Raw genomic sequence first — 27,212 nt, 5'->3', positions numbered from 1 at the left:
AGTCTACATGGCCATGGTTTACAAGGATGAGAGAAAAGTGTCTCTAATCCCTTTGAGTTGATGATATTTGAAACCTCTCTGCACGTAACAAGATGCTGATGGATTAACTGCAATGCTGGAAAGGACAGAGAATCTCAAGACCAGTTTTTTTTTTTCTGTTAAAAATAACAAAAATAACAACAACAATGAAAAAAGTCTACCTTTTAATAGTTAATCTTTCTAAAATGCTTTAATTGATTCTCTACCTCAGTAATTAAGGTCTAACAAGCATGACTGAGCCTTTCTTAGATTATTGAATATATGAATGATGACTATAGAATATTATAGATATAGCTAGAGTTGCTATAAGATTGTTCCAGGCCGGGCGCTGTGGCTCACGCCTGTTATCCCAGCACTTGGGGAGGCTGAGGCGGGTGGATCATGAGGTCAGGAGATCAAGACCATCCTGGCTAACACAGTGAAACCCCGTCTCTACTAAAAATACAAAAAATTAGCCAGGCGTGGTGGCAGGCACCTGTAGTCCCAGTCGGGAGGCTGAGGCAGGAGAATGGCATGAACCCGGGAGGCGGAGCTTGCAGTGAGCCAAGATCGCGCCACTGCACTCCAGCCAGGGCTACAGAGGGAGACTCCATCTCAAAAAAAAAAAAAAAGATTGTTCCAAACTCTGGGTTTTTTTCCCCTTGTCCCCTTTCCCTAATGCAAACCTGTTTTCTTGTGACTTTTCCTCAAAGTTAAGGTGAGTTAAATTCTAGCTATGTGACAATTACGAGTAGTTAAGCTCTGTTTAATTAGAATTTTGCAAGCACAAGGTCATAGAAAATAATAATTTATAGCTTGGGGGACTGTGGTGATCATATAATTCAACAACCTCATTTCATAAATGAAAAAATGAACACCAAGACAGAAGTGATTTGCTTAAGGCCACTCAATCAATTAGTAACAGAGTAAATATGTAAATCACATCTAACTACAGGTTGAATTTTATTTTTACCCAGTGGGAAGGAAATTAACAAATGACCTGGAAAGTTGTCCCATTGGTGTGGAGGAAGGACATGGGCACGTCCTCATGGTCCTCTATGTCTGTATGAAGAGCTCAAATGCTAAGAGGTTTCAAATATCACCAACTCAAAAGAGATTAGAGACACCTTTACCCACAAAAACCATGGCTTTGAGGCCTTAGGCAACAAGGTGAAGTTTTGGGGCCCCTCTTTCTAGAATTGAGGGAAACAAAGACGTTAAACAAGATCCTTGTTTAGTAACAGAGTCTTGTCTATTCTGAGCACAGCTCGAGACCCTCTGTGGAGAGAATGGGGAGTAATGGAGGAAAAGATTCAACCTCACTGGTGGTCAGAGCTCCAGGAGTGAGGCTGGGAACAGAGCAATGACTGAGGCAGAGGGAAACTGGTCTCAGGATCTTATCTGTGGCTGGGCTGTAAAGCAAGGTTTGAAGCATCACAGCTAAAAGAACTAGTGAAGATTAAGAAGATCTGAGGAGAAAAAGCCCAAAAGGATGTCCAGAGATGATGGGTTGCAGGAAGAGGAAGGCTTCTGAGGGCTGCCTGAGGATGAGCTCGTGGTGGTGGATGCCAGGATGACTGTCCTGCAGAGTCTGACAGGTGGAGGGGGAAGCCCTAGCTTGAGTTACCTCCTCTCATTCTTCCCACCCCTTCTTCCCCCACCCCGACCCCATCAGACTCAGCAGGACCTCCCTCCTTCAGGAAATACTTTTAATTAGGCATGGGAAGAATTTTCCACAGCACAGCTTCTGGCTCCACACATTTATTCTGTCTTCCTTCCCTTCCATTACTCTCGTACTCCCCATGCCAGGTGCCCCAGGACATGGTGAAAATGATAGATGACCTTTGTCCTGCACCTTCGTACCACAATAGGGGACAAGTCCACCTAGTGGCTAGTAGGAGTATCCCTGCCGTTGCTGCCCCAGGACAGCAATCCCATTACAGGGTATATACCCAAAGGATTATAAATCATTCTACTATAAGGACACATGCACACGTATGTTTATTGCAGCACTATTAACAATAGCAAAAACTTGGAACCAACCCAAATGCCCATCAAAGAAAATGTAGCACATATACACCATGGAATACTATGTAGCTATAAAAAAAGATGAGTTCATGTCATTTGCAGGGACATGGATGAAACTGGAAACCATCATTCTCAGCAAACTAACACAAGAACGGCAAACCAAGCACTGCATGTTCTCACTCATAAGTGGGAGTTGAACTATGAGAACACATGGACATAGGGAGGGGAATATCACACACTGGGGCCTGTCAGGAGGTCGGGGGCTAGGGGAGAGATAGCATTAGGAGAAATACCTAATGTAGATTACGGGTGGATGGGTGCAGCAAACCACCATGCCATGTGTATACCTATGGAACAAACCTGCACGTTCTGCACATGTATCCCAGAACTTAAAATATAATAAAAAAAATTTTTAAAACCCATACATAAAAATGATGACAAACAACCCTAACATACTCCAAGAAACCTGAACTCATGTATGCCCAACTCTATTGCCCTTTAGCCAGATCCCCAAAATGCCCAAGGCTGCTTTAAGGTCACCTAACTGGAAGGAAGGTGTGATGGAGGAAAGGTTGGGAGAAAAAGTGATCTTAACTGGTTGAGTTAAAATGGCTTACTTTTCCAAATTTTACAAAGACATACGAGCACTAAGCCCCCTCCTATACAAGGGGTGAGGGCAGGGGGAGTGAGAGGGAGATTCGAAAGCTTCAGTCTCATCAGCTTCACAGTAAATCCAGGCCTTAAATCTGGAAATGGCAGACCCGTTGATAAAGCTGAATACGTGCTTCCCCACTCCTCAGCAGGCTGGGTCACCTGACATCTGCACCATGGAGCAGATCTTCTTAAGTTTGTAGCCAGGGGATGGCAGTGGGGGTGGTCCCAGATAATCCTTAAAATGAATCCATATGTGGCTGGATTTGTCTGATGAAGTGGAGGAGGGTGAGGAACCAAGACCAGCAAATGTCTATATCCAGGGGTTGATTAGCATCACTGCGGAGGAGAGGAAAGAGTCTCATGGTGGTGTGGGAAGCTGGGAGAGGAGGGAGGAAAGTGTGGTGTTGCATACACATGTTCACACACACACACCCACACATGTATACACATGCATATACACACACCAACCAGTTCCAAACTCAGGTCTGGGCACTGTGGAGACGGGCTACAATGTGAAGCCGGAGCAGAGGATTTCTAAAGGACCTAGTAAGTCATGGGCACTCATGTGTTCACCCAGTCGAGCCCCAGTGGGCTAAGTGTGTGACAAAGTGGGGTAGTGGCCCCTCCATGTCTGAAGAGAACACAGCACGGCTCTGGCAGGGTGAAGGCTGGCAGCAGTCAGAGGACATGGCCCTGAACATAAACCACGGTATTTCTGCAGGAGGTGCTGGAGCAGGGGCAGAGAGAGGCAGCCCAGGAGGTCGTGCAGGCAGAAGACATCATCGGCGGGGCAGGGGTGGGGGAGCCAGAGTGAGAGAGGACACCACACAGTGACCTCGACTGGCACAGGTGACACATCTTTCCAGGACTCCCAAAATGGCTGGTGGGGCTCTATGGAGGACCGAGGCCACGTGTGAATAGTTGGGAAAACTTAGCGAAGACCCTATTGTTGCCATTGAGGCCAGAGAGATTCAAGGTCCAATTCATGGACATCAGCGTCTCAGCCTGCTTACAAAGTAAGAACCCCATCTGAGCCATGTTATTGATCTGAGTTTGAAGGCTAAAGGATACGATGACCCTCTCCAGGCCCAACATTTAGGGTTGAAAGGGTTAGATTAGAATGAGATTCTACTTATTCATTTATTCCTTCACTCATTAAATATTTACTGAGCTTCCACTGTGTGCCAGGCACTGTTGTGGGTGAAACAGAGAGTTCCAGCTGTTAGACTGCTGAGGGAATCAGCAATCGCCGGGTAAGGAATTGGATTGCTCCATCGCACTTGCAGCTGGTGCACAAGCTGTGGCAGGAGGCAGCACCACTTAATGGTAAAGATTCTACACTCTGGAGCCAAACTGACGTAGATTTAAACTCATAGCCCCCGCTTACCAGCTGTGAGAACTTAGGGAATCCACTTAGTCTTGCTGAGCCTGTGGTGTTGTGGTCCTTACCTGTAAAGTGGGAATAATAACAAGACGTACTTCTTAGCTAAGCATGAGGATTAGAAAGTAGAATCCACATAAGTGTTTAGCACCATTCCTGGTGCACACAAGGGCTTGGTAAGTGGGAGTTATTCATATCCTATTCACATTATCATTCTCTCATGCTCCCCATTTGAAAGTTACACTGCAGTGCAGAGCTGTGAGCCAGACCAGCGCACATATGATTAAAGGAAAGAAGACATAGTCTTCAGCAAGCATCAGCAGGAGACAGTGCTGTGGCCTCAGTGGCACCAGAGCCTGTTGACAGCAGGTGTGGGGATGTGGCATCCGGCTCCTGCACTGTAGAGAAGGAAATTGACAAATGCCACGAAGGAGCTAGAGAGCTGCACACATGAGCATGCAGATAATACCTTCCGGAGACTCTTGGGAAAACTGCGGGGGAGGGGCATTTGGAGGGTGGCTTGGGGTTCCTGTGGTCACAGGTGAGGCCAGAACCGAGAGCTGAGCTTTGTTGGCTTGTGTTTCTCCCTCCAGGTTGGAGGGTGGGAAACTGTGGGCTATCACAGAACTACCCTCCTCTTATTAGTCCTGGGTAAGGAGGTGGCACTGACCTCGTCCTGAAGGATGAACAGGAGTTTGTCAGGTAGGACATCAAACTGTTTAGGGAGCCACCACAGTCCTGCAAGGGAAGGAGGAGGGAAGGGAATGGGAATGAAGTTGGAAAGTTAAATTGGAGCCAAACTGGGAAAAGCCTCCTATGCCAAACTCTACTCAATTTTGCAGGTTTGGGGCCGGGGCCGGGGGGGCACTGGAATTTTATAAGCCAGAAATGGAAAGCAGATAGAGCAGTCAGGTATGCATCTTACTAACGGTTCCCTATGGCAGCGTGGAAAGTGGATTGTGTACGTGTTAGGGGTGGGATTTAGGGTGTGAGCAGCAATCAGAAAAAAGTCAAAGTTATCAACACTTTTGTGTGCTGAGTGCTGCCAGCTGGCACACGAGGATGTGGTTTTTTCCTCTCTCTGCAGGTTTGCTAACCTCCTTTCTTTCTCCTCCTGCAGGGAGCTCCTGGTTCCTCTGATTCCTCCTCCTAAGAACACATAGACCAGACTGGTGTCTAGGTTTTCTAGAAGTCCAGAACGAGGCCACCCCTGAAATAGCTATGTCTCAGAGAATAAAAAATCATTCAAACTAAATAGAAGACAAGAACCATTCATTACCTGGAACCGTTCTAATATGCTAGATACCAGAGTCAGCTAGGTGTGAGCACCTGGGCCTAAGCCATGTATATAGGGGTAGAATGAGTAAGACACACTGATCTGAGAACCTGAGAAATGTTCCTCTACGACCAACTTGATTCTCTTTATCAAAATGATTTTTCAATTGGGAGATAAACAAGAAGAAACTACAACCTGGGCTCTTTGACTCTTGCTTTTTATATGACCAAAACTGTCAGAATGACATGGGGGAGTGAGCTGGGGGATGAATGCTTTTTGTTGGATGCACAGACCACAGCGGTAGGACGCTGCCGGGGCCCCTGCCACAGAAAAGGTGGGGTTTATTTCAGACCAGGGGCCTCAGTTGTCCCATCACTGTAGAACTATTTAATTTAAAGGAAAGTGGCTGAGAGGGCAGAAAGAACATCCGGGAAACACCACCGCAAGGCTCTCAGGCCCAGCTGGGATTCTCCATCTGGGGTCCTTGGGGTGGAGTCGAGGATGGCCACCGTGAAATGGTAACACATTCCTGCGGCTGATACCATGCAATTTTCTTTAAATGTATGCTTAAAGGTTTTACTAGCTTTGTGGATTGGGGTAGAGAAGAGGAGAGAAGAGGCAGGGAGATAGAAAAAAAAAGAAAAAAAACAAAGATAGAAATAATAAAGATTGAAACTGATGGTAGTAAACTAAGTAGAGCAGGTATAAAGAGCTTTCATCTTGCTTCTTCTGTGCTGGTCCATCTCCTCTTCTCTAAGGAAAGGGAATTAACATTGCTGAGAACCTACAATGTGCCAATGTGCTGGGTGCTCTCCACATACCCCCTTGCTCAGTTGACATTACCACCTCCAAGGCACGTATTATCATTGTACCCAATTTGCAGAAGATAGAAGAAAGAAAACCAGTTCTCAAACGTCTTTCTGTTTATTGCCAACCCAACACTTTCAGCTACATCACATTATCTTGAAGGTGTCTTGATTCTTTTGGCTGCAAAACAAGTCCCTAGATATAACAATAAAGGATACTTTTAAAATTCATGAAATGCCTCTTTCATTCTTCCCTTGTCCCTGCACCTCGTTCCTGTACTCTGTTCTCTGTTCTCATCTCATTGACACGTGGACTTGTCGAATTAGTCAGTCCAGATGGGAATATTCATTTATTTATAAGGACATGAAATGGCATTGTTGGTTTGGGGTAGGGAGAGGGAAGGATGCAAGGGCAGGTTTTCTGGCCCCATCAAAAACTCGCCATCATGATTTAAATCATGAGGTTATATATTCATTCACTGAAGGAATAGTTATGAATTTTAAAATTTTTGAAATAAATCCTGAAGTTCAACATGGTAGTTTAGGCCTACTTTTACCTCTCCTTCCTCCCCAGTCCTCCTCAGAGAGCAACTGGCGGCCATGGCATTGGCCTGTGTGAAAAAAAGAGCATCCATTTGGTCTTGGCTTTGGGAACACTCTTCCCCTCACTGTTCCCTGTTCAATGATATGGATTTGGTCATACTACTTGGTTTTGCAGCATACAAAATTTTCATAACCAGAATACTTCACATTCATGTATTGCTTTTCTGTTTTCCAAATTAACCTACAGACATAACTTGGGAGACCTAGAATATAAATTGTATACACCAGAAGTAAAGGCAGAAGGAAATGTTACAGCTCAGAAAAGGGAGGTGGGAAGGTGGTGAGGGCCAGGGAGTGCGGGTATGCTGTTTTCGGATATTCCAGCGCCTGCCTGTGTCAGGACGGTTCCAGGCCCAGTGAGGCATGGAGCAACCAAACAGGTGTTCTCAGCCCTAGCAGCACCTCTATTCCCATCACAAGCCAATAGATTCCTCCTAACAGTTAACAAATGCCAAAGTGAAGATTTAAGTAGGTTGTTTAATACCTATAAAAGTAGCCACAAGAATGAATGAGGATAATAGCAGTGTGTACAAAAATCCATGGAAGACATGAGACAGTGTAAAGGTGCTAAAAATCCGTGTCATAGTAGGGGACAGTGGATACAGTTTAAATAGGACAATTTCAAGAAATAGATTATAAAGGAATTATCTAAGGTTGTGGTGGGAATTACCAGAAGTAAAAAGACATGGCCAAGGAGTGTACATCCAGGGCATGAGCTCAGAGCTGGGGCAGAGAGACGTACTCTCCAATAGCCCTTGCCACTTTTTGTTCATGTGTATGCATTACTGTTATAAATAAATTAAGTTCAATGATTAAAAAGCAACTTCACCTACCCCAGGAGGAATGTGAGGTGGATATTATCATTCCCATTCTCATTTTATATGTGAAGAAATAGTAGGCTGGGCGAGGTGGCTCACGCCTGTAATCCCAGCACTTTGGGAGGCCAAGGTGGGCGGATCACCTGAGGTTGGGAATTCAAGACCAAACTGACCAACATGCAGAAACCCCGTCTCTACTAAAAATACAAAATTAGCTGGCTGTGGTGGCACATGCCTGCAATGCCAGTTACTCAGGAGGCTGAGGCAGGAGAATCACTCGAACCCAGGAGACGGAGGTTGCGATGAGCCGAGATCATGCCATTGCACTCCAGCCTGGGCAACAAGAGCGAAACTCCATCTCAAAAGAAAAAAAAAAAAGAAAGAAATAGTAGCCCAGCCCTGTTGTGTGATTAGAAACCAAGTCTCCTGATCATTGGCTTCGAATTCCGCCTGCACAACCCAAAACCTTCTGCTTTTGGATGCAGACTGACTATGGTTGGAATGCTCAAGTGACTGCTGTGAACTTTGAGCAGCTCACTGTTCATCTTTGAAAATAGGGAGAATACAACTACTACCCCTCCCTGGGTTACGCTAATCACCTAGCACAGGGCCTGGTACAAAACAGGCCCTTAAAAATGTCAGTTTCAGCCAGGCGTAGTGCCTCATGTCTGTAATTCCAGCATGTTGAGAAGCCAAGGTGGCTTGAGCCCAGGAGCTCGAGACCAGCCTGGACAACCTGGAGAAATGCCGTCTCTACTAAAAATAGAAAAATTAGCTGGGCATAGTGGCACAGGCCTGTAGTCCCAGCTACTTGGGAGGCTGAAGTGGGTGGATGGTTTGAGTCTGGGTGATCAAGGCTGCAGTCAACAGAGATCTTGCTACTGCACTCCAGACTGGGAAACGGAGTGAGACCCTGTCTCAAAAAAACAAAACAAAAAACAAACAAAAAAAAAACCTGTCAGTTTCCTCTCTTTATGTTTAGTTTTAAACCCATCCAAAATTTGGAACATTAATATCACTTGTTGATCAGGTTGTCTTTCTTATTTCATGTGATGTATCACGAATTCTGACTAAATTGAAAGCAATTCATTCCTGGCCATATCAAAGGATTTGTCACAACTTAGCAAGGTAGAAAATGTCAAGTTTAAAACATGTGGCAGGAAGATGTGATTTCATGGACACACGCAATCAATGGTCCAAGTAGGTGAGTGTTTGTGGTTGTGGGGTGAGGGGTACTGGGAAGGGTTTTACTTTCAGTCCCCTGAATACCTCTTTCCCACTCACCACACTGAGAGGTCACCCTTAGAGTCACTCCTTTGCACCTGGAAGAATTGTGGTTCCCTGTGAAAAAGTCTAAGTGTCCCCAGGCATAGAAAAAGCAGCTGTCCAGCTTAGAGAACAGTATCCTGGGACTAGACCACTGGAGAACGGCCTGGGAACAGATAGGGGAGGAGAAAGAGGGAGGAAAACAGAGAAGCACTGAAGGAGAAGGCACCAGGGACAATTCCCCCAGCTACATGGGTTTGTTCTGCTTGTTATAAAGACACTACATCATTGGCACACAGTATATGCTAGGTTGGCACTCTACTAATGCTTCACAGGCATTTGCACATTTAATCATCACAACAATCCCATCAGGTTGTCACTATCATTCTTCCCATTTTACAGATTAAGAAACTGAGACACAGAGAGGCTAAGTGTCATATCCAAGTCACACGGCTGCATGATAGAGCCTGGAAATGAGCCCAAGAAGCTTGACTCCAATGTCAAACTCTGCACCACCACATTAGAAACACACTCCCCATGCAGAAACACACACACACATATGCACGCATGCACACGCACGCAAACACACACACGCACGCACGCACATACACCCTGGGAGGACTCTCAGGGAACTCCTGCTTTCACAGACTGCTAGGTGCCAAGTTCTGCTTTTTAGAGCCAGTGAGATAAGGAGAATATGCTCTGTTTCATGTAAGAAAGCTTATTGTTACTAGCATAGTAGATTTATCCTCTGTCAATCCAGAAGAAAGAACTAGACCTGAAGGGTGGAGCTTGTAGGGAGAAGACAGTAGCTCAACATAAACAGTACAAAAAGAAGGGCTGCTGTGATAGGTAATGAGCCACTAGTCAGTGGACGTGTTTTTGGTTTGGCAGCTGCAGTCTAGGAACAAGCAGATGGTCTACATCCTGGGGACGAGATTGGAAGAGATGAGAACCAAAGCCCCTCCCAGCCCTGGCAGTCAATCTGAACACACTTCTCCAGACCCGCTGTTGCAAAGCAGTGTGCTGAATCAACAGGAGATGCATGTTAAATAAAACCCGACCCAGCCTCTCAAGAGTTTACAATGCGATTCTCAGGTTTTCCAATATCATCTTCATAGAGTTCCTGGAGGAATTTAATAAAGTACAGTGAAGATTCATTCCTTTCATCTCCTAAGGGTAAGTCCGTTCTGACCTGCCCAATAACCCATTCTCTTCTCTGTCTGCTTCCGGAGAGCACTATGAGGAGTCAGTCTTATTTAAAAAAAAAAAAAAAGTAAGAAAGAAAAAAATAAAGACACATGTATGATATGTTCTACATCTTTGCCTCTGAAGAGGAAATGCTCTGTGTTACTGTAAATAATAATTTGCAGGTCAGTGAAGGTTGTTAAATGCCCTGATGCCTTTTCTCACTTCCCTCCAGACTCTCGTAATTACTATTGCTCTGAACCTAGCGGGCAAGATGCACATTTCTCTGTCCAGGAAATGACAGCAGCAGTGTGGTACCCTCTTCTCACTTCGGGGAAAGACTGTGTATCTGCATATTAAGCCCGTCCAGAGCCCATGTCAGAGCCGGGTATGTGCCTGCCTGGAAATAGCTGCATGGAAATGCAACAAGTGGTTGCCCAAAAGACCTGAGGCTGCAGGTCATAGCCCCTGGGTCCTAAAGCTGGCTCTACCACATGCTGTGTGACCTCAGACAAGTCACAAAATCTTCTGGGACTCTGTTTCTTCATCCGTAAAGCCAAGAACACAGCACTTACCATGACTCATAAATACTAATATATAATGAGAACTCATTCTTTTATTCAATATCTCATTCAAACACATATGAATCATCACTAAGGACCAGGCACTGTTGTAGTCCCCAGGGGTGCAGTAGTAAACAAAACAGCGAAAGTCTCCCTGTCCCTGGAGTTCCACTGGGAGAAGCAGATAAAGAAACGAATAAACAAAACATACGGGATTTCTAAGGGCTTTGGCAAAAAGCAAAGCCTGGAAGGGGAAGGAGGAGTGCTGAGGAAAAAAAGGGGGCATCTCTAAGAGGGTGCCATTGAGATATAGGCTCAAAGGAGGTAAGAAGGTGAGCTGAGAGATCACTGGGGAAAGAGTAATCCAGGTAGTGGAGTAGCCAGTGCAAAGGCCCTGAGGCCAGACTGGCTGAGGAAGAGCGACTGGGAGGGATGCAGACTGGATTCAGAAGGACGTGGAACTGAATAGCGTAGGCCTTGCAACGCTTTGGGCTTCTCTGAGACAGGAGCCACTGGAGAGTGTTGAGCAGAGGAGTGACATAACCTGCCTGGGGTTTTAAAAGAATCTCTCCAGCTTCTGTGTTTAAAAAAAAGAGAATCAAATAACGTATTTCCCAAGGTGTTTTGAAAAACACAAAAGTACAACATGAAAATGAAGCACAGTAAAAACTCAGTCCGCCAAGCCCCTCAGGAAAAAGTTGTTCTGGAGACCAGGTGTGGTAGATTAAATACAGCCACAAGTTCATCGTCACTTTCCCCACTGAGAACTCAGATTTATTTCCCCTCCCTTCATCTAGTTTGTCCTGCAGCTGCTTATCAAATATGGCCAGAGTATTGCTGTGCCAAATCCAGGCCCAGCCTTTTAGGAGACTTGCAATTTCCTCTCTTTTCCGCTTGGAATTCTCACTCTTGGGACTGCTCTTCTCAGAACCCAGCTGCTATCCATGGAGAGGCCATGTGCAGGTACTCTGGGTGCAGCCCTAGGAGGGCTCCCAGACAACAGCCAACATCAACCACCAGCCATGTGAGGAAACGCTCTCAAGATGTTCCAGTTCAGTTAAGCCCCCAGATGACTTTAGCCTCATCCAACATTCTGTGGGGCAGAAGAATCTCCCAGCTGAGCCCATTTAACCCATAGCATCATGAGACAGTAAAATATTTGTTGTTATAAGCCACAATATTTTGGAGTGCTTTGTTATGCAGCAATAGATAACCCAAACTTCAGGGTTTTCTAGAGTTCAGAGTCTACCCAGTAAGGTATCAAAACTTGAAAAGGAAAAATATTAACTATAATAAATGGAAAACTTTCTAAAACAGAATATACATCTTCCTTCCTTCCTAAACAGAGTTTACCCACATTGATTAATCTTTTCTTGGTGATTCAAATGTATCCATGTGAACATCATCATATGTTTGTCTTGTTTTAAATGATGCAAAGATTCCCTAAGGGTCTATTGAAATGATTGGAGCTTTTTTCCTTATACTTACTGGCCCTGCACCTGTTTTCTTCCTTAGGTATTTTTAAAATGATTCCTCCACCTTCATTTTTCTGTTTGTGCCTGTTTATGTCAGCTTCTCCTCAGGCCTTTTCTAATTTGTCATATACATTTTGAGTGGAAGAAACTTCTTTTTTTTTTTTTTTTTTTTTGAGAGACGGAGTCTTGCTCTGTCGCCCAGGCTGGAGTGCAGTGGCGCTACCTCGGCTCACTGCAAGCTCCGCCTCCCGGGTTCATGCCATTCTCCTGCCTCAGCCTCCCAAGTAGCTGGGACTACAGGCACCCGCCACCATGCCCGGCTAATTTTTTGTATTTTTAGTAGAGACGGGGTTTCACCATGTTCGCCAGGACGGTCTCGATCTCCTGACCTCGTGATCCGCCCACCTCGGCCTCCCAAAGTGCTGGGATTACAGGCGTGAGCCACTGCGCCCAGCCGAGTGGAAGAAACTTCTTAGAGTAATCTGAAAAGTATGAATAAACAGGCTTAGAGAAAGGGCCTGATTCTACAAAAGGGCATGACTTTATGTTTGTGGATTTTGTGACAGCAGTTTTGCTTATAATCTAGTTCTTCCCAATATTCTGTATGAATAGGGCTGCTGGATAACTGAGTTTAGGATGGGGGGGAAGTTTTTGTTATTCCTGTAAATGTATTTAGATGCTAGCTCATAGAATCACAGAGCTGGAAGAAACCTTCCAGAGATGTTTACATTCCACTCCCTCAATTTACAGATGAGACCCACAATATTTGTTTGACTTGTACAAAGTGAAAGAGTTAATAGCAGCAGAAGCAGGACTAGAGCCCAGGCCTCTACCTCACAGGGCACTGTTCATCTACCAGGTCCTTCTGAGCACAATTTGTCCTGTGATCTGTCAATCCCGAGTGAGGCGAGGAAGCCCAAGAAGTACATTCCTACGAGAGCTCATGAAGCATAGGAGAAAGCTCTGCTCATCTGTGCCACTTACCAGCCACATGATATTGGGCAAGCTACTCAGGCTCTCTCAGCCTAATTTGTTCAGGATAGTGAGTTCCAATATCCAGGATTGTTATGAAAAATAAATAACACAGGCCAAGTATGAAGCATGGTGTGTGGCACTCAATTATTATTCATTTGATGATTGTCATTTTTCTGTTGTGCCTTCTATTAGTCTTAGCCCCTTAGAGCAGACAAAGTGTGAGGCTCCTCGGATTAAAGACTATACCAGCCTCTCCTTCTCCCCATAACCTTAACTACTTGATAGGAATAGTCCAGTCTCTAGACCCTTCCTTCTGTGGGTAGCATTGCCAAGGTTGTCTGGTGAAGGGTTCCACTAAGATATGCATAACTTGCGGAGGTAGATGAGGAACTGTTGGGAAAGCCTAGCCCAAACAGAATCCAGGTTAGCTGATTCGCGTGTTGTTGTTGTTGTTGTTGTTTGAGACAGAGTCTCGCTCTGTCACCCAGGCTGGAGTGCAGTGGCGTGATCTTGGCTCACTGCAACCTCCGCCTCCCGGGTTCAAGCCATTCTCCTGCCTCAGCCTCCTGAGAAGCTGGGACTACAGGCATTTGCCACCATGCCCAGCTAATTTTTTGTATTTTTAGTGGAGACAGGGTTTCACCATGTTGGCCAGGCTCGCCTCGAACTCCTGACCTCAAGTGATCCACCCGCCTCAGCCTCCCAAAGTTCTGGGATTACAGGCATGACCACAATGCCTGGCCTGATTCGTGTTTTGGGGTCCTACTGCTGGATTAGGTCTTGTCCCGGGATGGAGAAGAATGGTGGATCGCCAAACAGCGAATGTTTGAAGAAGGGACATAACCCTTGAAGCCAGCAATGAGATGCAAATGCCTCCCTTCCTGCACTCCTCCTCCCACCGTCAGTGCTCTGAAGACTGTGAGGCCCCCAATACTTGTTTTGGAGAGGTTTTAGTCAGTGCTCAGAGGAAAGGGGTGCGGGAGAAGAAGTCCATTAAATCAATAACAGATCTTTCTTTCCATCAGCTGGTTTGAAGTATTGAGCCAATGTCAACCAATCTAGAATTTCTAAGTTGTAAATTTAAAAATTGAATAGTAAGATTTTTATCTGAGCTGCTTCGTGAAAGCCACTATTCAGAGTCCAGTTTATCACACTCCTCACATAGTCTGAGCTAAGGTCTGGGGTCACGCCAGTCTAGGGAATTCAGTGAGAAAGTTTTCATTTCTACCTGGCTCAGGCTGTGGGGCTTGGATATGGCACTTCTACTGGATCTGTGTGATTTTCCTCCAACTTGTTTCCCTCAACAGATTTCCTGGACTGTGAACTGATCAAGCAGAAATATTTAGAGCAATGAAGGACACTGCAGGGCCCTGAACAACCTCACTGTCCAGGATTAAAGAGTCAGTCAACATCACATATTCAGCACTATACTAGGCACTGTGGAAAATAACAATGATGTCAGCAACAACAATAATAGTAATGACAATGAATGTTTATTGAGCACCTACTATATGCCAGGCACTCAACTATATACTTTTCCTAGATTATTTCTGAGTCTTCCAAAAATTGGATAAAGTGGTTGTCATTCCCTCTGTTTTATACACAAATAAATGAAGACTTAAAGAAGTTAGATAAGTTGCTCAAAGTTCTACAAGTAGTGAGAATAAGGAACTATATATGATAATTTCCTTGTCCTTGAAGAGTTTTAGGAAGCACCATCTCTCATTTGTTATCTAAGAATACTCTCTTGCTTCTAGTCTCACATCAACATTCATTCAGTCAATAAGTTTTTATATAGCGCTTAGTATGTGTATCTGCAAATACCACCTTTGCAGATACGCCATTTGTATCTGCAAATACAACAGAGAGAAAATACACAGAACAATTATTCACTCAACCCTGGGGAATGTAATGAAAGGTCAGAGACAGAAATCAGTGTGGGCTGGAGAAGTAGGGAAAGGTTTTATGGAGGAGTGGGACTTGGGTTGGGTCTTGAAGGATAAAAGAATTATTCAAAGAGCATTCCTGGCCAGGGGAACAGGATAGGCAATAGCACTGGGGCATGAATAAGCATGACAGGGGGAAGTACGTTGGGAGGACACAGAAATGTCATAAGTGGAAGAATGAAACTATTCAGATGCCCTATGGGGATTGGACAAGAGGATGGCATTCATCTAGGAATTTATTTGGGCTATTGCAAATGATAATCCAGCGCTTCAAGTTTCTTATTACCTGAAAATATGGAGTACATAAAAATGATGAATGAAAACAAACAATATTATTTTGCAGTAACATTTAAATTACTAACTCTTCTATAAGAGAAGCAGTCTACCAAGTTAAGGAGTGGTTAGGAAGATTAGGAAAGTGTTTCTGTCCCTCACTGAGAATTAAACTTTTTTGTTTGTTTGAGATGCAGTCTTGCTCTGTCTCCCAGGCTGGAGTGCAGTGGCGCGATCTCGGCTCACTGCAAGCTCCGCCTCCCGGGTTCACGCCATTCTCCTGCCTCAGCCTCCCGAGTAGCTGGGACTACAGGCACCTGCCACCATGCCCGTCTATTTTTTTTTTTATTTTTAGTAGAGACGGGGTTTCACCGTGTTAGCCAGGATGGTCTCGATCTCCTGACCTCGTGATCTGCCCGCCTCAGCCTCCCAAATTGCTGGTATTACAGGCGTGAGCCACCATGCCAGGCCGAGAATTAAACTTTGTCCTCCAAAGATTTGTGTGTGTGTGTGTGTATTTGTTCTAACAATACCCCAGAAAACTAGAAAAATAAGAAAGTGTAACTCCTCCTCACCCTGATGTAAAAGGCTCAATGGGGACCGCATTTATCGTGCCCATACCCCTCGTGAATTAGTCTAAAGGTCTTGGAAGGTCAAAGACTACCATGGCTGCTATCCTACTTTCCTCCAGTAACCTCCCAAGAGGGCAGATGATTCCACATTGAATAAATCCAATTTAGGGGAAAACTCCTGTCAGGAAAAGGATGGATCCCTATGGTAAGACAAGTTTCTATAGGTAGAGTGGCATTTCCCAGCAATGTAGACATTTACACAACAGAAGTAAAAAGAAGAAAGTACTCTTGAAAAGAGGCAGTGACTTGAGGACAAAGACAGAGGAGCAAGATTGCAAACTGGGAATACCTTCAAGGGAACCCTTCTAGGATGATTTAACTTCTTAGGTGTCCTTGCTCTAGGAAAATTAGATACAGGTTAAAATTGTTTTCTTTTGTGGCAGAGACTCTTAGCTGTCCACCTTGTGCTTCCTTTCCATTATACAAATTTCCCTCTGAGAAATGACTGCTCAACCAGGTGTCTCATTTCCAAGCCCCCTTGCATCTAAGTGGGGCCATGTGGAGTCTCATGTGGAGTCTTCTAGAGCCCCGACTGCCATGGGCATGAAAAGGTCTTTTTCCTTCAAATCCTCCCTTGCTTCTTCACAGGAAATCTATTCATAATAACATTTCAATCAGCAGGATAATAATAATAATTATACTAAAATTATTAACTTACAGTTTGCTCACATGCATGATCTCATATGATACCACAAACCCTGTAATGTGGCCATGGTATCACCTACTTTTGTCCCCATTTTAGAAAGGAGGAAACTGAGATTCGTGTCTTATCAAAATCTGGTGTTAGAGCCGTAAGAAGCTAACGCGCCTCTGGATAGATGCTCCCTAAAAGAGAGTTGGTGGGTCTTTCCTAGGGAAATTGCTGTGCTCTGCTCTATGTCACTGCCACTGTCACGGGTACCCAGCTTCATCACCTTCTGTCCAGTTGCTCCTGTTAGACGTTGCTACCATTTTCACACCCAAATAAGCAAAAGACCAAGAAGGAGTCCTTGTTTCCAGTGGTTTAATGTAGAATCTCAAAGTGATCATTGAAAATGTAGAAAACAGTTCAAACTAAAGTCAAAATGTTGCGGTAGTGAGCTAAATCTCTTAACATAGGAATCTTTGCGCATGTTAGTTGTCCAGCTCTAAAAATGGCACAGAGTTCCATTGCCTCTAACATTACATTTATTCAATCAGTTGATAGATGGATTTAGAGCAGTGTCTCTTGATCTTTCATTATTAGACTCCTCTAAAAAGTCTTTTTAGATATTTCCCCCAATATCCCCATGAAAATTTAATGGCATAGATATACTATGCATTTATTTATGTACTATGGCGCTTTGAAGGGTCACAAACCATTGCCTTAAGTTTTTTTCACATCCTCACCCCCTGAATTAATTTGCACCCCATAGGGGCATTGTCACCTCCTCTCCCACATTGACATTGCACGGTGTAGAGCATTTGCTTTGAGTGAGGGATATAAAGTGAGGAAATTGACCAGACCATTGCCCTCAAAAGCATACACTCCAGCATGAAGTGGGCTTTGTCTTGCATCATCAACAACCCTAGGAAAGGAGAGAAGCCAGAGGACCTGGGCTAATTTCTGTGTAAACCACCAAAGGTGATTTTAAAACCCTTCTCAATCCAGGAGTTTAGTAGCATTAGATTGGGTTTCAGTTCTAAGCCATCATCAGTGGGGGCTCTACATACAGAAAAATTGGCAAAGACCTGAGGTCTATGTGGAAATATGGTTGGGAGGCATTCACCACACATTTATGGCATGAAGAATAATTTTTGCTATTAAAAAACTGTTTATAATGAAACACAAGACAGAATGGAACAAATTCCTCCAAAAAATGAAAAATGTTTTTTTTTTCAATCACTTCTATTGAAAAACCATTCAGCCAGATTTAAATAGCCAATCCTACTCAAGATAATGTTTCAGTTTCTTTAACAAGGGAAAGAATTTGAAGCCGAAAAGCCAACTGCTACTTCATTACTTTAATGAAAATCCCCTCGAATGCTATGATCTACGCAATCCTAGGCTCATAGGTTGAGTCACAAAGAGGTAGCAAATTCTAAGAAAGGGACTGAGTGGGGAGTAATTCCATTCCACGTTAGCACCTTAAAGCATTACTACTTCAGTGCTTCTGGTGGGCGTGAGGGAGAAAATTAAACATGAGCCACACTCCTTCATTCAGCAAGTATTTATTAAGTGCTACTATGTGCCAGGCACCATGTGAGGTGTTTAACAACAACAAAAAGAAGCCCATTAGGGAAAGATTTAGGACTTCTCTAGCATCCAGAGCAAGCTTAGCTTAGTACTTTACACTTGGGAGGTTCCAAATATATTATTAGAAAATTCTTACATGAAAGCAAGAGACTCAGGTCCTAGATGTACCTCTGAGTTTAGCTGTGTGGCCCTTTGTCAGTTACCTAATGTCTCTTGGACGTGATCTATTCATCTGAAAATTAGGGGACTATTCTAGATAGAGGTTCTCAACTATGGCTCTCACCCAGGGTACTTCAAGGAAATACTGATGCTTGGGGCCCTCCCATCTACGACCTACAGACTCAGACTCTCTGGAGGTGGGGCTGGAAGACAGGTATTTTTTAAAAGCTCTCCCAGCTATACCTCCTTTGATAAAACTAAAGATAAAACCCTAGATAGAAGCACATCTGAAAACAAGATGGCAGCTCCGACTTCCTGACCATTTGGGCAATTCTCAAAGTAAGAGAAACAGGGCAAGATTTGCCTCCAGTACTTCCTGTTTTAGCATATTTATGCTTTTCTTCCTCCTTTCCCCCGTTACCATCTGTTTCCTGATTCCCTTTCTCTCCTGACCCATTCGCTATGGCTTAGCACTTAGTATGCTTTTCTTCCTCTTTTGGCAACACGTATGGTAGCATTCATTTGCAGCTAAAAAAGAATTCATCTCCAGAGTTCCTCCTCTCAGGAAAGGAGACATATAACAGTAAAATGAAAGGCTCAATAACACTGAGAACATCATCACAAGCTTCAGGCAAAATAGGTTGGGACACTTCAGGAGCCATACTGAAATCAAACCATGTAGAATACTACCTTCTCTGGCTATGTGTAAGCATCATATGCACTTGACCCCTAGTGGAAAATTAGACAAAAATTCTCCAAGATTTAACCTAAAATGCTAAAAAAAAAAAATTGTGGAATGGATTAAGACGTCTTCTGGTCAAAAACTGCCACCCAGTGTTCAGATACCCAGGCCCATCAGATAATTTTACTTGATATTTTCCAATTTGTGGATATGCCTCTTTTAAAAAATGGAAATTCCATTAAATTAAAATATCTGCTAAATTATTTCCATACATTGAAAACCCCATGTGCCTCTATAAAGTCCAGTTGTTTTAATTACCTGAAGACACGGACACAGATTTCTAACTTATATCCACAAGAACTTATATTCTTGAACATAGAAGGTATTCAACTAATGTTCCCTTCCTTTTCTTATGAAAGAAGTATATTTTACATTGCTAAAGTAAACACAGGACGTTTTTCTTCAGTGACTTTCTTTCAGCCCCCCAAACCAAAAATGCTTCAAGGGAAGACGAGGATTCCTACTCAACTTTTGATTTCTATCACTAAGCAGACTCTTTGTCACTGCAGTGAACAGATGAATTAATGAATGAATGACTCCCTCAGGGAACACTTCATAATTTTTTTATTGTATAAACCATCCTTCCTTCTTATTCCCAAACATGTACTTTTTCCCACCACAAGAAGACTTGTACTACTTCAAGATTAAGTAACCCTATGGTCATACCCAAATGTCAACCACACTATCTGCACTGTGCCCAAATGCCATCCTCCCTGCCCTTCTCAGGCACCCATGAAGCTGTACACACCCATGGTGATGGTGTGGCAGCCTATGATATCATTATAAAGAGCTTTCTACTCTGGGCATCCTATCTGGCCACATGAAAGTTCCCTGTAGTCTCAGTTGAGAGAAGATTAGTAATTCACTTAGATCTCATTCACAAAGCTGTTTTTGACTTTTATTCTGAAATAATTTTATGTTCGCAGGAAGTTGTAGAAATGTACAGAGAGGTCCCACACATTCTTCACCAAATTTCCTCCAGTTCACCAAACTAGTGTGCAGTTGGCAGAATAACTTTTGCTCATGTATATTTATGTGAAGGAATGGGAAACAGGATGAACAACCAGCCGTTTGCCCAGAACTGAGGAGGCTCCCAGAAAGAATATGGGACTTTCAGTATTAAAATGAGACGGCTCCAGGCAAGCTGGAAAGAGATGGTCATACAAACACCACGGAAACATCCATATAAACTTGCTTAGCAAGCCATATTTGCTAGGGATAGAGCTCCATTGCTCTTTTTGGGCCTCCTCTAAAACTTGCTCCCAATGGTCTCACTGTACTTCTACCTATTTAATTTCTCCTTCTGTTTGCAGGCCCTGTCCCCTCAATACCTGGATCTATCTTCCCCACAGAGCCCTGTTTTAGAATTATGCTCTCACGCTTTCCTGAGCCCCTCTTTGGCTACCAAAATTTGCATTTGTCCCAGTGAAGTGAAAATAGCCCTGGACCGGGCAGAAATGACAAAGGTTCCCATCTCTCTCCTACCACCAATTGACTGAGTGACTTTGTGCAAACCGTCTTCTAGCTCTGGACTTTTTACTCAGAAAATAAGGATACTGGTCTAAAACAAGCTTTCTCACCCTCGGCACTACTGACATTTGTGACCCAATAATTATTTGTTGTGGAAGCTGTCATGTGTGTTGTTTGTACAATGTGTTAGCAGCATCCTTGATTTCTGCCCACTAGATGCCAGGATCATCCCTAAGTTGTGACAAACAAACATGTCCCCAGACATTACCGAATATCACCTGTGGGGTAAAATACCCCTGGTTGAGGACTGGTCTACATTATTTTTAGTCCCTTCCAGTTCTAAAAACATTTGATTAAATCAATTCCAAGTAAATTATGCATGATTAATAGTTTCCCCTCAGCTTCCCAAGAATATTTGCATTTTCCAAATAGTACCTATTTGGAAAAAAGTCTAGAAGAATCTTCGGCAAAATATTAAAAGCAGCCCTTTCTATGGTGGGGTCACAGAGGTTTAAATGTTCTTTCATTCCTCCTCCTCCTCCTTTTCATTTTTTGGTTTAATATCTACATAATTAATCCATTACTTGAGTTCTTTTTTTTAATGGATGTTTAAAATCCAAATGAAATCAGTTTGTGCTATTCAAACCCAGCACTAAGAAACATGAGCTTAAACAGAAGAGATTACAGTGAAAACAGGGCCTTACAAAGTCACATCATTTTGAGCTATTTAAACCTTTTCACATAGTTGTATTTATTATATATTATGAAATTCTTATGATGTATTTACACAAATCAGATTGTTTCAGCAAACAGCGAGTTTTGAAAAATACCTTTCCTACTAAAAGCAACCCAGTTCAGGGCACCTCAGCTGGAATTAACCAAACCTCATCACCTTTCACCTCCCAGAAACAATCAACCAAAGGAGGAATCAGCCTCTGACACTCAGCCTGTCTGGCTGAGACAGAGACTTATGGGATGAATTCTTGGAAAAAACTAAAAGCACTTTCAAAAGCTTGCGAATTATTCGTTCCATACACATGCTAAATATTTAATTGAACCATATGAAATTGTCAATAGTTGACTGTTTCTAACCTACAAAAATTTAGATTTCATATGGTTTCCCCTAGTAATATTCAGTAATGGTCAAATAGGTTAAGAAACCCAACCATCCATTGCAGTTATCCTGCCAGGTGCTTTGACATAGGAAGTTGGTGGAAAGGTAGAGAGAAGGGTATGGATCCAAGTCTTGCAGGCCTAATGGTCTGACTAGACCCATGATGTCACCAAGAGGAAAAAGCTAAAACAAAATAGTGGCTCTGCCCTGTGCAATGTGCAAGCTCTTGAGGGAAGGGACCGGGTGCTATTATTCAGGTCTGTGTGTCTTACTCTGTGCTTCTCACACTGCTTTACACACAGCAAGGACCCGAGTGTTACTGTTTAATGGTTACGGGAGTAGAAACATCTAAAGCATATTGCATAATAAAATGATTTATTCTGACCTTCATTCATAGATTCCTTCTTCAAAAGTGTGTCTATTACCTAGAATTTGCAAAGAAGAATGCTACACAATGTGGTTGGTTCAATAATTTTGTCCCAGCTCTCACTCAATTTCTAGACTATGCAAATTGGACCTGAAGAAGTGGTTTCAACACTAGAATCCAAGCAAGACATGGTTCCACTTGAATGGCTTTATCATTGAAATAAGTGAACTGGGGAAACGCCTTTGAAGTTATGTTCATGACCCCAGTTCCTCTGACAAACTACAATGCACTGTTAAAGTGAAGAAAAAAGCCTCATTGGAAGGGAAAAATATGTTCACTTCATTAATGATTAAATCTTATGCTTAGCAACTTCTTTATGTACTCTCAAAAACCATGAATTTGGTCCTATTCTCAAAGCTGCACATTAGCAGTAAATACTCCACAAATACTTCAATCTACTGAAGTCAAAATTGAAGCCATGAGGGAGGCAAATTATAAATTTTTTGGATTATTTTTGGGGTGCATTTTCCCTTTTGTAGCATTTATGACTTATGAACAAAATTGACTTGAATCAGGCCTTCCCACTGGTAGAAAGCCAATTAGAGTCATTCCAAATGACCAGAGCTATTAGCTTTGACTTGAGCTCAATAGAATAAATAAGTCATTTTTCAAGGCTGTGTTAGGCCATTCTGGCTGCTATATAACAAAGCCATAAACTGGGTAGCTCACAAACATCAGAAATTGATTTTTCATGGTCCTGTAGGCTGGGAAGTTCAAGATCAAGGTACTAGCACATTTGGGGTCTGAGGTCCCACTATCTGGTTCATCAATGGCACCTTCTCCATGTGTTCTCACATGGTGGAAGGGGCAAGCAAGCTCTCTGGGGTCTCTTTTATAAGGGCACTTATCCCATTCATGAGGGCTCCACCATCATGACCTAGTCACCTTCCAAAGGCCCCATATCCTATTACCACCACCCTGAGGATTAGAATTTCAACATGGGAATTTGGGGGAGATACAAACATTCAGACCACAGCAAAGGGGAAGCTGGTCTTCCATTTTCTATAAGAATTTCACCAAAATGCTCAAAGTCTGAAAATCTCACATGTTTTGATCATTTTCTTGTTTTGCCCTGACATTTGCATTGTTAATCACTTCTTCAAACATGGTTGGCTGGCTTTAAGTGACTGCCAGAATTTGAGCAGGACCATTTATAAAAGGCACAACCACACACCAGCATGTGGTCCTGCTTCTTGGAACCTGCTGACTCTCATAGTTATCATGATGGAAAAACCTCTAGCTGGAGCTCGGTTCCATCCTCTCTTCCTAACAGAGCATGGCCTACCTAGCTTACTTTTTAAAATTCCTCTTTAGGTATCCAAGATCTCCAGAGAAAAAGAAGAGTACTGGCGGCAGTAGGAGGGTCAGGACAGAGCAAAGGTCAACAGAGCTCACAGCCCACCTTTCTGCCTCCTATGTCACCTAGGGCCAGTCATGTGCCTCCTGACCTCATCTACCAATCACAGAAACTATATTAGATAACCTGAAGTTGTTTTAAATTTTAATTTTCTGTAATTCAATAGCCAGTTATGAAAAAAGCATGCCTCTTTTTGTTTCTGCTATCCCTTCTTCCCTTCTCTCTCTCCCTCTCTCTTCTCTATACCTCTCTGTCTCCCCCTTTCTCTCTCCCCACCTCTTCCCCTCCATCACTCTCTCTCCTCCTCTTTTTCTCTCCTCCTCTCTCTTTCCCCCTCCCTTCTATCTTTCTCCCTCTCTCTTTCTCCTTCTCTCCTCTCTCTCTCTCTCCCCACCTCTTCCCCTCCGTCACTCTCTCTCCTCCTCTTTTTCTCTCCCCCTCTCTCTTTCCCCCTCCCTTCTCTCTTTCTCCCTCTCTCTTTCTCCTTCTCTCCTCTGTCTCTCTCTCTCTCCCTCTCTCTCTCCCCTTCTCTCTCTCTTCCTGTCTTCTCTCTCTCTCTCTCCTGGCAAATGCTTCCCAGCAGCCAAATAGAAGTCATTACCAGAAGCACCGCAGCTAAACAGAGGGAAATGTTTAGGTAAGCATTATAATGGGCATGGAAATAAAGAGACCACAATTCAAAGCATAAGTCATCATAGATGAGAATGCACATGTTTGGGGCTAGTTTTATGAGAAATGAACGGGATGATGCTGCGCTGGCGAATCCCTGGACTTGTGTTTTCTTAATGCCAGGAGTGATTTATTTTCTGGTAAACAGTTTTGCTCAAGTAGGGCATCCAATTACTACAAACCTTGTTTGGTATAAAAACTAACTGCATAGAAAAATATTGCCTTAGCAAGGTTTAACTGGTTGTTAATCCAAACATGTGGCAGAGCCCGAATTCCAGGGCTCAAAATATCCTCCCGATTCTCAGCAGCATCCGAACGTCCAGAGATCATAATCATCACTCTCAATGAGGCGTGACTCAGAGGTAGCGTATGGAAAGAGGACATTTCCAGAAAAACCATGGTATGGAAACCAAGCCTGCTGGGAGAGGCAAGGCCTCCCTTCGGTAAAAGTTCTGCTCTGCTCCTTTGAAGTGTGAGGTTGGGCTGCTTGGGGAGAATGTTAAGAAAGATGAAAAAAAACTTTTAAAATCCTCCTTTCCACACAAATCTCTTCACATACAGCTCTGTTCCCTGGGATGTTTCATCACCTTAAGAAATATATTTAAAACAGACATAGTAAGAGTATCCTTTTGCAAGTAAAGCAAAGCACTAGACTTTTATTTTTCACACACACAAAAAATTTAATTGCCTCCTTCAAATTTTCAGGGTTTACCTCTAGCATCCATAAGACCTAATTATCATACTTGAGATGTTTTGCTTTCAGGCAAAAAAAAAAAAAGTTTGAAAGAACTTAAGAGAGAAAAAGAAAGGAAAATGAAAGAAAGAAGGGGAGAGAGAGAGGAATAAATCTGCTCATCAAGAAAATTTAGTTTTGTGTCAAAAATATGTCTCAAAATGAGAAAGGGAGGAGACAAATTTAATATCCAAATCTTCCTGTTTCCCACCTCTTTTTCCATGAGGTTTCCTGCTGTGCTAATAGTTTTCAGTTGTCTCTAGGAGGTATCTGGTGACCATGTATTCTGAGTACTGCAAATGCATACTTTGCCTGCATGTCCTGGAGGATTTGTTTAAAATACTTTTCCTATTTCAAGGTGGCAGTTGGCAGTCAGAAAGATCCTAAACGACTTTGGAGCCATTTGAGTCGAAAGGAACGTGAAGTGTCAGCTTACCCCAGCACACAGACGCAGCAGCCCTGCCACAGGGCAGCAGGCTTCTGGCTCTGCACACTGGATTCCCTGCCACAGGCAATACACTCAACTCAAAGAATCATGGCGCACCAGGAGACTTGGCCTATGGAATTATTGGCTCTGCCATCCCTCTGCTGGCTAGCAGGCAGATAACCAAACCATCCCACCACATTGATTCATGCAGATCACATTAATTTAAGAATTCCAAAGATGGGGATTTCATAATCCTCCTTGGTTGTTCATTCCAGTCTCGCAACCCTATCAAACAAGACCGTCTTCATCTCTCACCCTAATCTCCCCTGATGCAATTCTAGCCTCTCAGTTTTTTTCTGTCTTCACTAGAAATGAAAAACAGATGAACACCATCTTCTGCATAATAACCTGCCATAAACTGGGAGACCATTATTAAATCAACCGATCAACCGAGTCCTTGTCTTCTCCAGGTTAAACGACGCCAATGCCTTCAGATTTCCCTCATAGTTGCTGGTTTCTAACTCATTATTTTCATGACTTTGTGTCACTCAAATCGTAGAGGCATGAACTCAAAATTTTATGAGGATTTGACTAATACTAACTAAGTGCGTGTGTGTGTGAGTTTGTGTATGTTCGTGTAGGAGGGAGGTTTAGCTTACAGTTCCAACGAGTTAATTTTTTTTAACTTTTTTCTTTGTGAAGGATATCAAAAAGAGTTTATATAACATACGAGCACAGTTTAAAAAAAAAAAAACAAAATAAAATGAGGGCACATGCACCCACCACAAGTTATTTTTTCTATTAAAACTGACCTTGTGTTTGATTTTGCTTTATTTGAGAGGAGGTGGAGGGGGATTACGTTTTAAATCACATTTACATTTGGATTTCACTGATTAGATTTTTAACCAATGATACTTTTTAAACTCTTACACACATGTTTGTTATAGCCTCCTTCAAATCTGACAAAATTTAGCCGAGGCATCAAAATTGTATAAGACGGCCCATTCTAAGAAATCCCAAACTACATCAAAAAGTCTTTAAAAGGGGGAATCTTTCCAAGGAGGCAAGTTTATTAAGAGTCTAGTTCTCTGTTATTAAAATATTCATGTCTGAGCTAAAACAATGTTTTCATCAGGAAATGTCAGGAAACAGGCCATTTAATCATGTTTCTCTCAGATGATATTTGATGGTATCATTCCCATCATTCAAACAAACTGCCAAGAAGCAGATGTGCCTGGGATCCAAGCGAGTTAGAGATTCAAACCTCCCTAGAGTTATTGTCATGAATTTTCTACTTCATATCAGTCCAAAAGATACCACTTCATGAAAACATCTGAAATTACTAGCACTAACCAATGACTTTCATTTTGTATGTTTTAGGGAAAAATACGTTAATGAGGTGCCGTTATATCATTGATCCATAGCTTACCATTTATAGTCCATCTGAATCTCTGCTTGAGTCAAAAGCCAAAGAGCTTCCTGGAGATAAAGCCATAAATTTCAGTTCAAAGATTTGCAAGTGCTTGTTCTCAAGAGCCTGATATTCGTACGTCTGTCATCACAGAGGGCCTATCCCATGTCTAATTGCAGAAAAGGCCTCAGTTTACCTTTGTGGCTCTACTTCCAGGCTCTTGGTTGTCAACTTTTCATGTTGGAGAAAAGAATCAGAAGTAAAAGCTATGCTGCAACCTTCCCTGTGTCTTTTTTTTTTTTTTTTCTCTAGCAGAATGAGGTTATTTCTTGCTTGTTTTTGTTTTGTTTTGATTGTTTTTCCATTTAACCTCCTCTGTTTGCTGATTCACTCTTGTGGCTGAGACTGCACCTAATTTGCTTTGTGTTTATAGGTGCTTCTCTCGGGACTTGATCAAGGCTTGTGAATTGGTCACAGCTTATTTTTGTTTCTTTCAAGATTCCAGACCCAAACATTGAAACCGTTTTTGAATACAGACCTCAGCTGGCTTCATCACACATTCCCAGGAAGCTGTGCCCTGTTTGCT

The sequence above is a fragment of the Hylobates moloch genome, unplaced genomic scaffold (genome assembly GCF_009828535.3).
Source record: "Hylobates moloch isolate HMO894 unplaced genomic scaffold, HMol_V3 SCAFFOLD_20, whole genome shotgun sequence".
Lineage (NCBI taxonomy): Eukaryota > Metazoa > Chordata > Mammalia > Primates > Hylobatidae > Hylobates > Hylobates moloch.
The sequence above is the reverse complement of the archived record's forward strand: the minus strand, read 5'-3'. Positions refer to the sequence as shown.